Source organism: Dermacentor andersoni, chromosome 1 (genome assembly GCF_023375885.2).
Source record: "Dermacentor andersoni chromosome 1, qqDerAnde1_hic_scaffold, whole genome shotgun sequence".
NCBI classification, from domain to species: Eukaryota; Metazoa; Arthropoda; class Arachnida; order Ixodida; family Ixodidae; genus Dermacentor; species Dermacentor andersoni.
The window spans coordinates 188804827-188821182 of NC_092814.1; the positions used below are offsets into that span (position 1 = coordinate 188804827).

Consider the following 16356-nt stretch of genomic DNA (forward strand, 5'->3'; position numbering starts at 1 on the left):
AATGCCATCCGGCTCTTTGATGGTATAGTTAACGACTCCGCTCCGCTCTACATACGGCTTCATCAAATTACAGTGATATATCCTCACTTCCTTCCTGCGACCGGGCATTCTCAAAGCATAGTTAGTATCTGAAAGTTTGTGCAACACTTTAACGGGCCCGTCCCAGTGAACTTCAAGCTTGTTCTTTCTTGAAAGTTTGAGGATCATTACCTGGTCTCCGGCGTTAAACGTACGAAGCCTCGCATTCTTGTCGTAATAGAATTTGGCGTTCTTTTGAGCTACTCCCATGTTCTTTCCGACGAGTTATTGGGTTGCGCTTAGCCGTTCCAGTAAATTTAGCACGTATTCAACCACTGTTGGACTCTCACCTCTTTCCTCCCACATCTCTCTTAACATTCTCAGTGGAGAACGGAGTGTCCTCCCATACACTAGTTCTGCTGGTGAGAACCCTGTCGCTTCATGTGGAACCGTTCGCAAAGCAAACAAAGTTGCCGGCAGACAGTTCTCCCAGTCCTCCTTGTGCTCGTAACAGAGCGCACGCAAAACTCGCTTAAGCACCGAATGCCACCTCTCTACACTGTTTGACTGAGGGTGATAGACAGAACTGTGTATTAACTTTACCCCGCACTTTTGCAAGAATGTGGAAGTCAGTGCGCTCGTGAATACTGACCCTTGATCTGCCTGAATTTCGGCTGGAAACCCAACTCGTGCAAACACTGTTAAAAGCGCGTCTACTACTTCGGTGGAACTGAGCTCTTTCAAAGGGATTGCTTCTGGAAACTTGGTAGCCGGACACAGCATGGTAAACAAGTACCTGTAGCCCGATTTTGTTTTTGGAAGAGGCCCTACCGTGTCTATTACAAGTCGTCTGAAAGGCTCTGTTATTAAGGGCACTACCTTCAGTGGAGCTTTCCATGTCTCTCCTGGTTTACCAGAACGCTGGCAGGCGTCGCATGTTCTTACAAAGTTTTCTACGTCTTTGAAACAGCCAGGCCAGTAGTATTCCATAAGCAATCTTTCCTTTGATTTGTTTATGCCTAGGTGGCCGGACCACCCATTTCCATGACAGAGACTCAAAAGGTCCTCCCTATACTTAATAGGTACGACTAACTGATCTAAAATCCTACCCTTTCGATCTCTGTAGTGCCGATACAACAAACCTCCTCTCTCATGTATCGTCACGTTGCGCCTAGCAATGCCTTCTTTAGCTGTGTCATGTAATTTAGCTAAGCTCTCATCATTCTTTTGCTCAGCTGCCAGTGACTTTATCGACACGTAAGAGCTGATCAAAGTTCTTTGAGGCCGGTGATAATAACGACCCTGTCTCGCTTGTGAGTGCGTCAGCTTGCTCTTCTTGCAGGCTAGAATTTTGACACTCAAGTGCTACGCTCTCATTGAGCTGGTCAGCTGGCAGGCTCTCCGCAACTGTTCTTTTGTCCCTCGGTCCTAGCTCGGATTCGGGTATTGAAGTTATCCCCTTTTCTGCTTCCGCTGGAGGAGCTTGTGCATTTTCCACCGAAAGCGCCGCGATCTTACGAGCTTGGCCTCGGGTCAATGCTTGTACTATGCCCTCTCCCAGTTTGAGCCCTTTGTCACACAGTAACTGATTCGGACGATTCGAAAAGATGTAAGGATACTGCAGTGACAAAAATTTGGAAACTGCAGCCTCAGTCTCTAGCTCCCCGAATGGTCCATTGATTTTGACTTTGGCCATGGGCAGACACACGCTGTGTTCTTCTACAACCTGTTTTATCCATGCTACTTCTACGGTGAGGTCATCTACCGTCACGTAAGACGGATGGACAATGTCCATCGTGGCGGCACTGTCTCTTAGCACTCGGCATGGTTTTCCATTAACTTGCAGGTCGTGAAGATATGGACTTAAAGGTTCCATATTCTCATCCTTTTCCTCCACGTAGGAGAAAACTACGCTAGACTTCTCGCAGTTTACAGCTATATGTCCCAGTTTGTGGCATTTGTAACAGCGCCTTGGTCTAAAGGATTCGAATTTTCTTTTCTGTCCTTCTTGTGCGGTTTCTCCGTTAAGTTTCTCCTCGCTCTTTTCTGCGGGCTTTTCCGCCATGTCTACAGGCTCCGATCGTCTAGTCTGCGCACCCTTTTTGAACCGAAATGGTTTCCGCGGTCCATTTCGACCGTCCCAGTTTCCCTCCTCGGCGTTCAGCTTTCTACGGGTTGCGTACTCTTCGGCTAATTCAGCCGCCCTTTCCACAGTGTTTACATTACCTCTGTCTTGCACCCACAGTTTCACAGCTTGGGGGATGGTTTTGTAAAACTGTTCTAGACACATGCATTCAATGATCATGTCTCTGCTGTCGTACGCTTCCGCGCTTTTAAGCCACTCGACTAGGTTGGCCTTTAAGCTATATGCAAACTCCGGATATCCCTCGCTATCTTTCTTGCCTGTGCTCCTAAACCTTTGCCGAAAAGCTTCAGATGAAAGGCGGTATTTCTTCAGGAGACTAGCTTTAACTTTTGCATAATCATATGCATCCTGTACACTCAGTCTGGCGATTACTTCCGCCGCCTCACACGGCAACATAGACAGCAACCGCTGTGGCCATGTATTCGGGCCGAAGTTCATCTTTTCGCAAGTCCTTTCAAAATTGCTTAGGAACAAGCCTATGTCGCTCCCGACCTCAAATGGCTTTAATAGCCTGTCCATGCGGTACGATTCTGCCTCACTTGATCGTCCCAGAGCGCCTTCACTTCCTTGAGACAACTCCAAACGTTTGCTTTCAAGTTCAAGTTGCATTTTTCTTAACTCGCGATCTTTATCGCGTTCTTCTCTTTCCCGTTCTTCTCTTTCTCTTTCCCGTTCTGCTCTTTCTCTTTCCCGTTTCTCTCTCTTTTTGAGAAGTTCCAATCCCATTTCAATATCTTCCTCACTGGCCTGTTCGGAAATGATATGCAATAATTCTGATCTTAGCATTTCCTCGCGTACATCTAGGCCCAGTTCCTCACCAACAATCAACAACTCGTCTCTCAGCAGTGTCCTTAACTCCATGACTGCTGCTTTACTGCCTTGCTTCTGCTCTCTAAATCTAGCTAGGAAAACACAACCTAGCTAACACACAACAATCTAGCTTCCCTACAGTTGTAAACAGAACAACCACAAAATGAAGCCTAGAGAGTCAAAGCAAGAATCAAGCACTCACCGCAGATACAGCACCATGTCGCAAAGTCCATCTCACCGCTGTCAGCCAGTTGTCAGGATTGGGGGCTCAATCCCATCGCTCGAGATCCGTTGCCAAGATTGGAGTCCGGCATGAATTCGAAGGTAGCTGGCCCATGCCGTCGTCCAACTTAAACACGCTGAGGACGTTGATGAAGGGAAGAACTGCTTCTCATCGAGAACGAGGAAAATGGGTTTATTTACAGAAATTAAATCAGTCTAACATGACTGCTTAAGAAAAAGAGTGTCAGTCCAACATGACTGCTCAAGAGAAAGTGTGTCAGTCCAACCTAACTGCACGAGAGAAGTGTGCGTCGAGCCTCCGCCCAACAGCCGTTTTTAAACGCTCGGTCCTTCGGCGATACAAGGCAGCGAATGTTCGTTTCGTCATCGCAAAACTAGCCGCCTCCCGCGACAAGGTGACGCACACACACACGCAAACACACAGGTGCGAAGGACTGAAGCCGACGACAGAGGGGAGTCGTTCCGCAGTATCGTTTAGGCCCACACACACGCAAACACACAGGTGCGAAGGACTGGAGCCGCCGACAGAGGGGAGTCGTTCCGGGAAGCTCGGAGACATTCTGGGTAGCTCGTTGTCCCGCCGCGGCTTGCTCATGCGTAGCGAAATCAGGTTCGCACTGGGGACCTCGGGTACAATAGTTCGTCCGTCGAACCCGTTTCGTCACAACGGCGATGGGGCTGGTGGATGGGGGCGGTTTTCAGCACAAAGCCCGGTTCTTCGAACGCAGTCTTGCTGCAGCGACGGAGAGTGGGGGATGCGCGCCTTGTCCCCCAGTCGTAATTGGGTGGCAATTTTTCCTTGCAGCTCGCCATTCTTAACACCCCTTAACTTACAGATTAGTTATGTTTAATTAACCAACTTTTTAAGTATCGGCTGCAGACCCCAAGTGTGAAACGCAAAGTTGTAGAGCACCTTGAGAAACCTCTCAATAAATTGTTTCCAACGCGATAAATCTCACTTGCTCCTTTTTTCAGCGTTCCAAAGAAAGCCCGCGAAATATGAAAAAATACCACGTGACAGGGCGCTGCGCACTGTAATTGTGCTGCTCTCAAGCGTGCGATGGATGAACAAGGTCGGCTGCAGCAACACTGGCCCGCGACAGGGCGTTATCTCTGGTGTAGGTATCTGGGCATGCAGCAGCTTTTATTGCCTGACGGCGCAAACAGAAGCCCGCGAATACACGCAAAGTGCCTAGAGCAGCCAGTCGCGCGACAATCTTGCGTGCATTTGCGGGCTTCTTTCACGCTAGGAAAAACACTTTTATGCAGCACGCATTGAGCAACAGAAATCTTTATCGGGAGTTTTTCATGCCGCTCTACAATTTTCTCATTGTCACTTTTCATTTATTTACAATATCTGAGAAGTCGATAAATTAATTAAGACTAATTATGAAGTCAGGCGGAATGCAAAAGATAATCTGAGTATCTCCAAAGGACGGCAAACAACATTACCTTGGTTCTGTGCAGCTACGTCGCATTTGCATATTTTTAATGTTTGGCTAAAGTTAGCTGGGACACCCTGTATATATTTCGAAAGCTCAGGGGCTCCTATCTAAATACACGGGAAAGGAGAAATCGCTTTTCTCGACAACCACTGCACCAAATTTGATGAGGTCTGTTACATTCAAAGGAAAACGTTAACATCTAGTGGCTGTAATGGATAATTTTCGATTCCGGCTGCCAATGTTTAAATAAACATAGTTAAACATCGCGAATTCTCAGAAAACGAAACTATCAAGTTTACAACTCTGAAACTCAGCAATGAAAAACGATATCGGAATTCTGTAAATTTCATCTAATCGTTAATCTATAGCGGGCAAAAATGATGTATTTTACATGGCTCTCAAACAGACCACTAATGTATTAGTCGGGCTTATGCAAAACCCTTGTAAACAATGTAAGGAATTCACGTCAGATATAAATTGATATATCAAATTTGTCCGCTTTGGATGCTCTAATGGATATAGTTCGCAGAACTGCGCCAACTATGCTTGGTGCAGAGCTGCAAATCTGTAGACTTCTTGCTTCTATTTTCTTTAACTTTAACAATTTTTGAAAATTCCTTTTAAAACATTCAGGCCCTAAATAGAACTTCCTCTTCCAACAGTCACTAGAGTTTAACTTTGTCTCTGAGGTGCTACAAATTTAATTAAAATCGGCCTAGTGTTGATCTCAGAAAAACGTTTCTGCGTTTTACACGTATTTGAACAGGCGGCATCGGAGTTGGGCCCGAGCTAAAGCTTCCTCCCATACATTCCTGCTTCGCTGCTCCAGGGATCGCTCAACTCGTGCACTAACGCTATACTTGTAACACGACGGCTGTAACGCGACGGCTGACGAATACGTCGCAGTTTATTACGACGTGATGATGTAATCGTTAAGTGACGACCGACGACTTCTTCAAAGCCATCTGTGGCGGAAAGGACGGGAATGTCAGCGAAGGCAACAGTGTTTAAGAGCCTCTAAATAAACCAAGAAATCTGACGGTAAGGGAGGCGACATAGGGGGTTAGGCGATGTGCAGCTTGCTTCGCTTCTTGCGTTGCTTCCTCCTTTCGCTGCGGAACATGCCGTGAACCTCGTTGTAATAAGGTCGGCTGCAGTCGCACGTTTCTTCCAAGAGACAAAGTACGCACCAAAAAAGGAGAAGAAAAAAAAACCCGTCTTATTGTACTAAGCCACTCTTGAATTCATTTTAAATAAAGGTTTTCTGTTGCTGAACGCGCTTAGCCTGCTATATTGTGAGCGGTACGGTGCGCGATCTTTACAACGAAGTGACCAGTATAACGAAGGTTTTTAGAGGTTCCAAGACCTTCGTTATAAAGGCGTTTGACTGTAAAATCGGACTGTAGAACACGACAGCGCCGCTGAATAGACACCGGGCTGCGTTTCGCGAAGCTGCCTGCCTCACCGCCGTACTTCTGGACGAAGGCCCATCCCAGGTGTTCTTGGATATCCTCGCCGAAGCGCTCCAACAGGTCCGATAGCGTGCCGCGAAGGCGGCTGTCGCTCAGCAGTACTTCGTCGTTGTCGGTGAGCTTGCTGTGCGTCTGCACGTGCCTGCAGGGAGGGGGGACAGAGTCCCGTGACCCGAAATGCCACGGACAGTGGTAAAGGTACACCGAAAACACAATGTTGGCAGTTGACGGCATCTGAAACGTCAACGCGATTGCCACCGTCAATCGCGTTTCTCCGGAAAGTCACGACAGTTAGTCGCCTGACCTATAGACAGTTGATAAAAGTAAGCTTTCTGTTGGGCCAGTTGGTAAAAATTATGTGTGCTTGTCCTTTTAGTGTTGGTGTGTTTATTGTGCACTACGTCGCCGGCTTAGTATACAGGGCCCCAGCTAATTTAGACCAAGATTTTGGAAAGACCTATGCGTTCTTCAGAGCAGAAATCGCGTGGTCGTTAGCGTTTATCTAAACTTACAGCACAACCTTTTTGCTCGTATTTTTTGAGTAATTAGCTGATATAAATTAATTAACTTTTTAAATATAGCTTGAAACGTTCAGGCGTCAATAGGAAAGTTGTGGAGCTCCGCAAATATTGCCCAACCCAGGCACTTCCAACGAGATAGACTTAGCGTGGCCGTTTTTATTCGGGAAAAACGAAAGCCCGCGGAGTTTAAAAAATACCACGTGACAGCGCGCTTTGTGCGCCCGAATGCGCCACGATTACAGCGCTCTCAACCGTGCTTTGTAAAAAACATCGCTCGCTTCGCGCCTTTCGTGCTGCCCACGACAGAGCTTCGCGTGGTGCTTGGTTCTGAGATAAACGTTAAAAAGATAAAATACAGCGCGGCTCCCGTTTCTGCGGCGATAATTGCACTCTCAGGCTAGCAGAATGCATGCGGAGGAAAAATGACAAGTTCATGAGTTCGAATTTGGGAGCAAGACCCCAACAAGCAAACACGCATTATAACAAGCTTGATAACGTCGTGTGAATTTCGCTGGTTCTCATAAAAGGAATAATTGTAAACTGTCACGGTAGGTTGCTTTTTAGCTTCCTGTCCATTCCTTGTCGGCAGAGAATTTGTGATTTCATATTACGTGCCTTTTTCCACGTGAGTGAGTGTGAGTGAGTGAGTGAGTGAGTGAGTGAGTGAGTGAGTGAGTGAGTGAGTGAGTGAGTGAGTGAGTGAGTGAGTGAGTGAGTGAGTGAGTGAGTGAGTGAGTGAGTGAAATAACTTTAATAGGTCCAGAGAAGACGCAGGGAAGACCCCGCACCATCCAGCTATATATAGTCCCACGTTGGGACCACCAAGCCGAGCTTGACCGCCCGATCGCGGGCACTCTGCATGAACGGCCAGGGGTTGGTCGTTGAGTTTGGGGCTTCCCAAGAGCGCAGCCCACCTATCCTCGCTGAAGGAGGAGCCGATGGCTTCGCACTCCCACAACACATGGTCCAATGTTGCCGTTAGTCCACAGACAGGGCAGTCCGCACTGGGATACCTTTCAGGGTATATTGCATGAAGAAACGCATGGTTAGGATACGCACGGGCTTGTAGATGTCGAAGGGTCACCGCCCGCGCCCTGCATAAGGCGGGGTGCGAGAGGGGGAATACCCGTCTTGACAGATAGTAGTGTGCGGTAACCTCATGGAACGTGAGCAAGCGTTTCCCGCGGGGAAGGGGGACTGCGGAGGTGGCGCGGTCAGTGAGTCCTCGTGCGCGCCCTCGTTAGGGTTAGAAGGAGAGCCTTCAGTCGACCCCAAGTGAGCGGGAAACCAAGTGATAGAATGCGGACTTTTGGCGCTTTGGAGAATACGGAGGGCCTGAGGGGAGACCATCTCTGTTTGGTTGGTCTTAATGGCTGCCTTGGAATCGCTATATATTGCCTCTCTGCGACCATCGAGCACAGCCAGCGCGATTGCAACCTGTTTGGCTACCACGGGCCTCGAAGTGCGTACCGTAGCGCAGCAAGTGAGCCTGGAATCGGAGTAGACGATGGAGACGGCGAATGCTTCTTGATGGACATATGCCGTGGCATCCACAAAGCTTGGCTCAATGTGGTTGTTGCGGACATACCCGAGTAGAGCTGAACCCTTGTGCGACGTCATGCTGACGTTGTTTGCGGGGTGAATATTGCGGGGAATGGGCGCGATGTGCAGTTGAGACCTGATGTCGCTGGGAATCCGCATGGCGTCGGGGCACTGGTCGACAGGGTTGAGGCCCATCTCGTCGAGTATCTTGCGGCCCGCCGGGGTGCTGGATAGCCTGAGCAGCTGTGAGCGCTCTTGTGCCTCGATTATTCCTTCGACCGTGTTGTGGACTCCGAGCTTGAGCAGGTTGTAGAGATTTATTCGCTGTGATGTCTGTCTAAAAAATGTGTTCAAACAAGTCACCCTCTACCATAATGCAGTATTGGCACCTTTTCAGCACGTCCGATGTAGCTTTTTTTGATGACGCAAGACGGTACCTCGCTGCAGGCCTCAGCAATCTCTGCCTTTAGCACTTCTGGTGTAGTGTTAGGTTTGCGGTACACTCGGTCTTTCACATGTCCCTACAAGAAGTCAAGAGGTGTCAAGTCCGGTGACCTTGCAGGCCATGCCACTGGTTCATGCCGCCCGACCCACTGGCGTTTGAAGGCTTCGCCAAGCCAGGCTCGGGCAAGGCTGCTGCTGTGAGCTGGTGCACCGTCGTGCTGATACCAAGTTCACTTTAGAAACGCAAGAGGCAGACCGCAGCGAAAATCTTCGACTGGGCCTTCCACGATGTCGTTCACGTACCGCTGAGCAATGAGCATGAGGTCAAAAAATATGGGGCCAGTTATTCTTCCGTCAAAGATACCGCACCACACACTGAATGACCATTGGTACTGGTGTCCGGTCTGCGCCACCCAATGCGGGTTCGTATCGCTCCAGTTATGCGCATTATGGATGTTGACTTGAGAATTTCTGGAGAAGGTTGCCTCATCTGTCCAAAGCACTTTGTCAACAAAATCCGGTATTTTGTCACTGTTCACAAGGATCCAATTTGAGAAATCAAGCCGCCATTGAAAGTCTCTTTCTTGCAGCTTTTGATGCAGGTGGAGGTGATACGGATGCATTTCAGCCTTCCTAAGAACTCTTGACACTGAAGAATTTGAAATGCCGACCTCAGCACTCACATCACGCACGCTGGAATGAGGGTTTGCAGTCATGAAAGCCAAAATATCTCCTTCAGCCTCTTCACTGATGGTCCCCTTTCTGTGCCGAGTCTTCTTGAAGCTACCTGTTTCTTTGAGCGTCAAGTAACTCCTCATAATTGCGTTCGCGCTAGGTCTTCCCCCACATTGCCAATTTTGGTGTACAGTCAACAGCAAAAGATTGCGGGATGCGCGAGCGCGTGGCAAAGCGACCCTCCTCCCCTTCTAGCGGTGAACTCCTGGTGTCGAGACCGACGCCTGCACGCATGCGCGTCCCTCCGAGACTGCAAGCGTGCATGTTTCCTCGCTTCCTCTTTGCGTACCCGGCGATATCCGAATGTAGCCGCGAGGTAGCCCTCTTGCGATATGCGCCGTGGCGGCTTCGAAGGGCAAAACTTCGTTTATACAACGGAAATAAATTGTCCATTTTCGTCTTGCCTGTCTAGACCTCCTTCTATAGAGCGCGTCTTCTGCCACGCTTATCTGCGGTAGAACGCACCGTTCGTAAAAAGAAAGAAACAACGATGATTGGCCACCGAAAAGGTGCAGCCCATAAAAAAAATGACTTGTTGCGTTCGCCACCGCGCCAAATCAATGCGTCAGCGCTCGTGACTCGACAAAAAGCGGCCGCAGTGGCGGCCGCAAGTTCACGCTTCTAAACACGTTTCACACAGTTTCGCCCGTCGAAGCCACCACATCGCATATCGCAAGAGGGCTACCTCGCGGCTACATTCGGATATCGCCGGGGGGCGCGCAAGGAGGAAGCGCGGAAACATGCACGCTTGCAGTCTCGGAGGGATGCGCATGCGTGCAGGCGTCGGTCTCGACGCTAGAGGTCACCGCTAGAAGGGGAGGAGGGTCGTTTTGCCACGTGCTCGCGCATCTCGCAATCTTTTGCTGTTGACTGTACCACAGAGAAAGAAATTTCAACAAGGGCGGACACTCCCATAGAGCCCAGTGGCCGAATAAAACCCCTCAACTTTTCAAAAGTAGCGCCATTCTTAGATCTTTCCGCCACCCCGCTCACCCTGGCGCTTCCTCCTCAACGCCTCATGCAAGGTCGATTCAAATAGGTCGCGAAGCTTCGGGCGAAAAGCGGTTCAGTACAGATTGTCACCGACATCAGCATGGGGGGTTATGGGAGCAGCGATTGAAGCGCGACTAGGTTTGGAGGGAACAAACATTGGGAAAGAAAAACGCGTTTTTTAATTCAAACGAGACACAGTAGATTCATTTAACGAAAATAAAATTACGAGTCAATTTTATATATTCGTGACGAGTTAAGAAAATACAAGTTTAATTTTGTTGTTATTGATGAATGCATTTCTTTTCAGCGCTCATCGCTACAGGGGGCGTTGACGCCACTATCACTCGCAATGCAATGCACGTATTGAAATGTGCAGAAAGGCGCACTCGTATCACCTGTTGAAATACGCCCCCTCACAGTTCGTGCTTTCTTGCTTGTCGAAGTTTGTCTGAATTTGGTGACGCGGGTAGCTTCATTGCTTCTTAATCTGTTCAGTCAAAAGTAGTGAGTTACGACCGCCAGATAATTGTGTAGTTTTCGTGCGACTGCGCTGGCCGACGGGCTTGGCATCCAACAATAGGATCAGCACTCTACACCTAAAGCTTTCGTCGGCCTCCAAAGAAAGTATGTTCTGTGCAGGGATGCGATTTCGACAACCGTACGGCTGGCCTTTTCCTGCATCGCTTTCCACGCTGAAAGCTCGGAACGCCCATCAAGTTGAATGGCGGGGCATTTGAATATATAGCTCCAAAGGAAGAACAACAAAACAAATTTCGCGCCTTCGAAAACAAAATGACGTCAATTCTGCTTTTAACGGACATGGCGTCACATTAGTTTTTCTTCCGCCGGAAGTGTTCCCAGCACATACAGATGGCGCTAAGCCCCATGGACCGCCGATGGACCGCCATGTTTTGAACGTATGGGCTCCTATGGAAGCTTCGCTAACAGGTATATTTACCTTGCCTCATGCCTCCCCAGCCTCCTCCGCTCCCCCATTGGCCAATCTGTGTCACGTGGAAGCAGGCGCCGCGCTTTTGTATATTTTTTCCTTTCCAGAGCGGAACAGGCGGCGCGCTTTTGTATATTTTTTTTCTTTCCAGCGCTGCGACCTCCATTGTTGGGCCTGCGCGACGAAAGTACGGCAGGCGGACTGACGGAATGCGTTAGCGTAATAGAATGTGTTAGGGCCGAGAACTTGCCGTGCTGCTGCGCCTTCGGTTCCTGCAACAGACACAGCGAGGGCAAAAAGCTTTTTGCTTTGCCATCCGGCGGGCGCAACGCAAACAGAAAAGTGTGGATACACAGGATCGGGCGGGTTGACTTCGAGGAAGTGGCAAAGAACGCACGGCTTCGTGAAGTAAGTGCCACGGCTCCACACAACCTCTTCTTTTGAGCCTAGTTGACACCTTCCGATTCGAAAAAGTGTATGTGTTCATGCTCTGCGTGGTTTTTAGCGCGTTGAAGTTGACTTTTTTTTTCGAATGTGCTATCTTGGTTTCATGTAGTTTCGTCTTGCTGTAAAAGTGCACGCATCTGCAGCTGGCCAGTAACATAGAAGCGACTTTATACTGGGTGTGTTTTGAGCTCCACCAGAAGTTAGCACATTCTCGATGCTTTTGCAAGGCTCACTATGACTTATGGATGCAGTCTTTTAGCTTCGAATGTACGCCCGCATGTATTGATTTGGTTCGTTGTGATTAACGTTTTTAACGTCCCGAAGCGACTAAAGCTCTGATGGAGGTCGTAGTGCATATGTGGCCCCGGATAACTTTATCTAGGTCGCCAGGGGATGTTTAACGTGCACTTTGATCGTAGAGTCGTACGTGGGCCGGTAAATTCCTCGTTGGCGTTTAATAATTCTCGCGCGGGCGCGCTAGCGCTTCTTTAGAAGTTGGCGCCTCAGCGCGATTGTATTTCTTCAATATATTTTATTTACTAGTTGTAACAAAGTGTCTTTACTTCGTGCTATTGACGGCGCCTCCAGGGCACCAAAGCTGCGACGGGAGCACCAAAGCTAGAACCAGGGCTGGATGGGATCGCCGAAGCCTGTGCATGCCAAGAAAGTATAATATAGGCTGTCCGCTATAGCGGACAGCCGATATTGTATGCGAACACTCCCTGCGTCGCCTGCTTTATTGTAATGCCACGTGCTCTTCAGAGGCCACCGTTAGCAGTTACATGTGCCCTCCTGGAGCAGTACTTGTAAAAAAAAAAAATAATCTATCGTCACGATTACCAAAGCACTCCGCAATGAAAAAAGCCGCCCTGTTGCCAGGCATCGCTGACCGCAGACAGTCGGAATCTCTCACGCGCCGGCCGAACAAAAGTATCCTGCAGGTACGTAAATGAACCTACGAAACCACGTACACATACTTTCACGCTGTCAAAACCTGAAACTTTGGTAATTACGCGCGTGTTTGAGCCGACCGCGTGCTTGCGTCGTGTTTCAGCAACACGAACTCTCAACGTGCGCGCACTTTACGCCTTAAGTACGCCTTGAATAATCGTCCTTTTCTCTATTTCTTCCACAATTCCAACACGACATTTTAAGGCCAGTTACCGACTGACGAAGCAACATCTGTATTGAAAAAACTGCTCCGCAGGGCTCGAACAAGCTCTTCCGCGGATTTCTTCCCGTAGCGTGTTAGCCGTCGTCTGCTACGGCAGGCCCACCACCGGCGGCGCCACCGTCGAGGCGGCGCCGAGCGGAGGAGGAAAGTGAATGGCGCTACTTTGGGAGATTTAGGTTTTACGGCCGAATTGACTGTAGCACACCAAGCGGATGGTATTAACACCTTCCGGTTTCGGTTTTGGGCGCGCGCATGTTGAACGTCAGTTGGTACACGCCGGCTCCGCTGATCGGCGCGGCATTTATTTTTTATTTTTTCGCTTCTGCTGAACCACGCGTGGCCTTGGCGTGGAATCGTTTCATTATTTAGTAAAAATGATTGCGAACGACCTTTACAAGACTCCACCGAATCTGTCACGTGCAATTTCATAAAGAAAACGCAAGACGTCTTCGGAAATGATGAAATGTTTATTTTGCTCTATATAAATGCTCGTTCCGGGCTTCTGCATTCATCCAAAGTTGTGGTACCAGGTAAGCAGCAGTCGTTGCCGTACGAAGCTCCACCGGATGCCATCAGCTGAAAAAAAGTAAATTACAAGCATATATCATTTTGGTATATTGACCTAACAGGAATGTTGCGTGTAGAGGCAAAATATGCGTAAGTGGTGAATGAGCGGCATTACAGATAAATTCACTTTTACGTACATTTCGTAGCAGATATGCTCCTCCCAAATAATGCTATAAAATATAAAGAAAACGTCCGATTTTCAAGCATCCCTCCCTTCCCGGTCATTATTTCGTGCACTTTAAGAGCACAAATACACGGGTGACTGCGCGTTTCCAAAACAACTTGGCCTCAGTTGACGAGATGGTACAGTACACTGAGGTGGCTACAACACAGGCTCAGCCAGACCATGTTACACGCTCGCAGAATGCCTTCTAGTCACGCTGAAGACAGATTCGTGGGTGCAAAGCCTGTTTTCAGTCGCTCAGAATACATAAATGTCAAGTTCTTTAGCTCATCCATGTTATCTTTTACGCGTCCTGCTGGCGCTGTTAAGAATGGCCGTACGGGGTGGCAACGTGCCAGCTTTCAGCCCGCTGCACGTGTTCCAAGCCCACCAGTCGGGGCGCCCTTCCGAGAACTGCGGACGGCTGACGGCCACGTGGCGCGCGATCAACTCCGGAAATTGGTACTTGGCCGAGCCACCCGGGACAAAGCAGTTCTACGAAGCCCTCTGACGTCGGCACTGAAAGCTGGGCGGTACCGAGAACTGCGGATGACCGGCGGCCACGTGGCGCGCGATCAACTCAGGAAATTGGTACTTGGCCGCACCACCCGAGACGGAGCACAGTTCTACGAAGCCTTCGGTCGTCGACTCCGGAGCCTTTGTGTGTATGGGCTCGAATGTGTGTGCATTAGGGTGGGTGAGCCATAGTGCGAGGCGGCGGCAAGTTTACAATGCTTGGACGAACCTTCCCGACCATTCCTGCTCCGTCCCCGCCGAACGATGACGTCGAACTATGACGTCAAGCGGAGAGCTTATAAGCAGCGTTTGCCGGCTGCTAGGGAGTGCTCGTGTCGTGCTCGTTGTCGAGAGCTGAGTGCTCTGTCATACTAAAAATGTACTAGTGAGCTGTGTGCTCGTAAACTGTTTGCTGTATGTTAGTTTTGCGGGCTCCATATGGGAGTCGCGCTAGTCTGCCAATGTATCCTGCTTAAACTGTTAATATGTAAATAAATCCTGCTCGCCTAGCCCTGTCGTCCCAAGTTCATCTCTACAGCTACGTCTGCCAAATCTAATAGCGCAAGCAACACTCCAGTGTTTTCACTCTCGGCAATCGCTCGTCGCGTTTTCGACAAGCGTGAGTATCGAAATAAGGTATATGTTGTTGCAGGACGATCAAAAGCGTCACAAACTTGTCCCACTAAAATTCAGTACAGGCAAAACTAACTGACTATGGCCGGCTTGCTTTTTTGCTAACAGCTTCACAACCCCAGGCGCGGCGAGTATGCCTGAAAATTACCCCCAAAAGTTACCAAATGAATTACAATACTTTTCGGGGTGAGAGAATGCGTCAAGAACTTCTACCAGTAATATTCAGTACACGCGAAACTGCGGCACACAGCCGAGCTGCTTTTCGCTAGCTGCGCCACTACGCCGAGCGCGGTCACTGTGCTTGAAAAGTACCCGAAAAAGTTGCGAAATTAGTTACACTAATATCTGGGGTCAGAGAAAGCGCCAGAACTTGTCCCGGTAAGATTCAGTACACGCGAAACTGCGTCACACGGCCAAGGTGCTTTTCGTCACAAAGCCAGGTGCGGCGAGCGTGCCCAAAAACTACCGAAATAATTTATAATTATGCTTGGGCTCATAGAAAGCGTCGCAAACATCTCCTAGTACCAGTAATTAACCCAAATTAACTAGGCTTGGACGGCGGAGCTGTTTTTCGATAATTGCGTCACTATATAGGTTCAGTTTTGTGCAGTAAGCCTAAATGTGCTTGAAGTGCGTCGCAGACTGTCAAACGAAATTCCTCACCTTGCTGTAGTCCAGTAGTGCAGCGGTGCCATGTCGAAATGCAGACGGAAAGCAAGAGAACGCCGGGAGCCCCCCCAAAAAACGGGCTACATCTAAAAGAGACGGGTCGCCGAGCACGCGAGCTTCACATGCTCAGCCGGCCTCGCTCGCTCCTGCGGCTTGTCTGGCGCATGACGTATGCACGCGCGCCTGGCAAGGTAAATATACCTGGTAGCGAAGCTTCCATAGGAGCCCGTACGTTCAAAACATGGCGGTCCATCGGCGGTCTATGGGGCTTAGCGCCATCTGTATGTGGTGGGAACACTTCCGGCGGAAGAAAAAATAATGTGACGCCATGTCCGTTAAAAGCAGAAGTGACGTCATTTTGTTTTGGAAGGCGCGAAATTTGTTTTGTTGTTCTTCCTTTGGAGCTATATATTCAAATGCCCCGCCATTCGACTTGATGGGCGTTTCGAGCTTTCAGCGTGGAAAGCGATGCAGGAAAAGGCCAGCCGTACGGTTGTCGAAATCGCATCCCTGCACAGAACATACTTTCTTTGGAGGCCGACGAAAGCTTTAAGTGTAGAGTGCTGATCCTATTGTTGGACGCCAAGCCCGTCGGCCAGCGCAGTCGCACGAAAACAACTACACAATTATCTGGCGGTCGTAACTCACTACTTTTGACTGAACAGATTAAGAAGCAATGAAGCTACCCGCGTCACCAAATTCAGACAAACTTCGACAAGCAAGAAAGCACAAACTGTGAGGGGGGCGTATTTCAACAGGTGATACGAGTGCGCCTTTCTGCCCATTTCAAGACGTGCATTGCATTGCGAGTGATAGTGGCGTCAACGCCTCCTGTAGCGATGGGCGCTGAAAAGAAATGCATTTATTAA

General features: G+C 49.2%; 1 long non-coding RNA gene across 1 annotated transcript; it reads right to left on the reverse strand.

Moving 5' to 3' along the window:
• Positions 1–13240: 13240 nt before the first annotated feature.
• On the reverse strand, positions 13241–15684 carry LOC126547390 (uncharacterized). The gene is made up of 2 exons (XR_007602705.3): positions 15482–15684; positions 13241–13515 (listed from the first exon to the last, which is right to left on the reverse strand). It is a non-coding gene; the product is annotated as an uncharacterized lncRNA (long non-coding RNA).
• Positions 15685–16356: the final 672 nt, after the last annotated feature.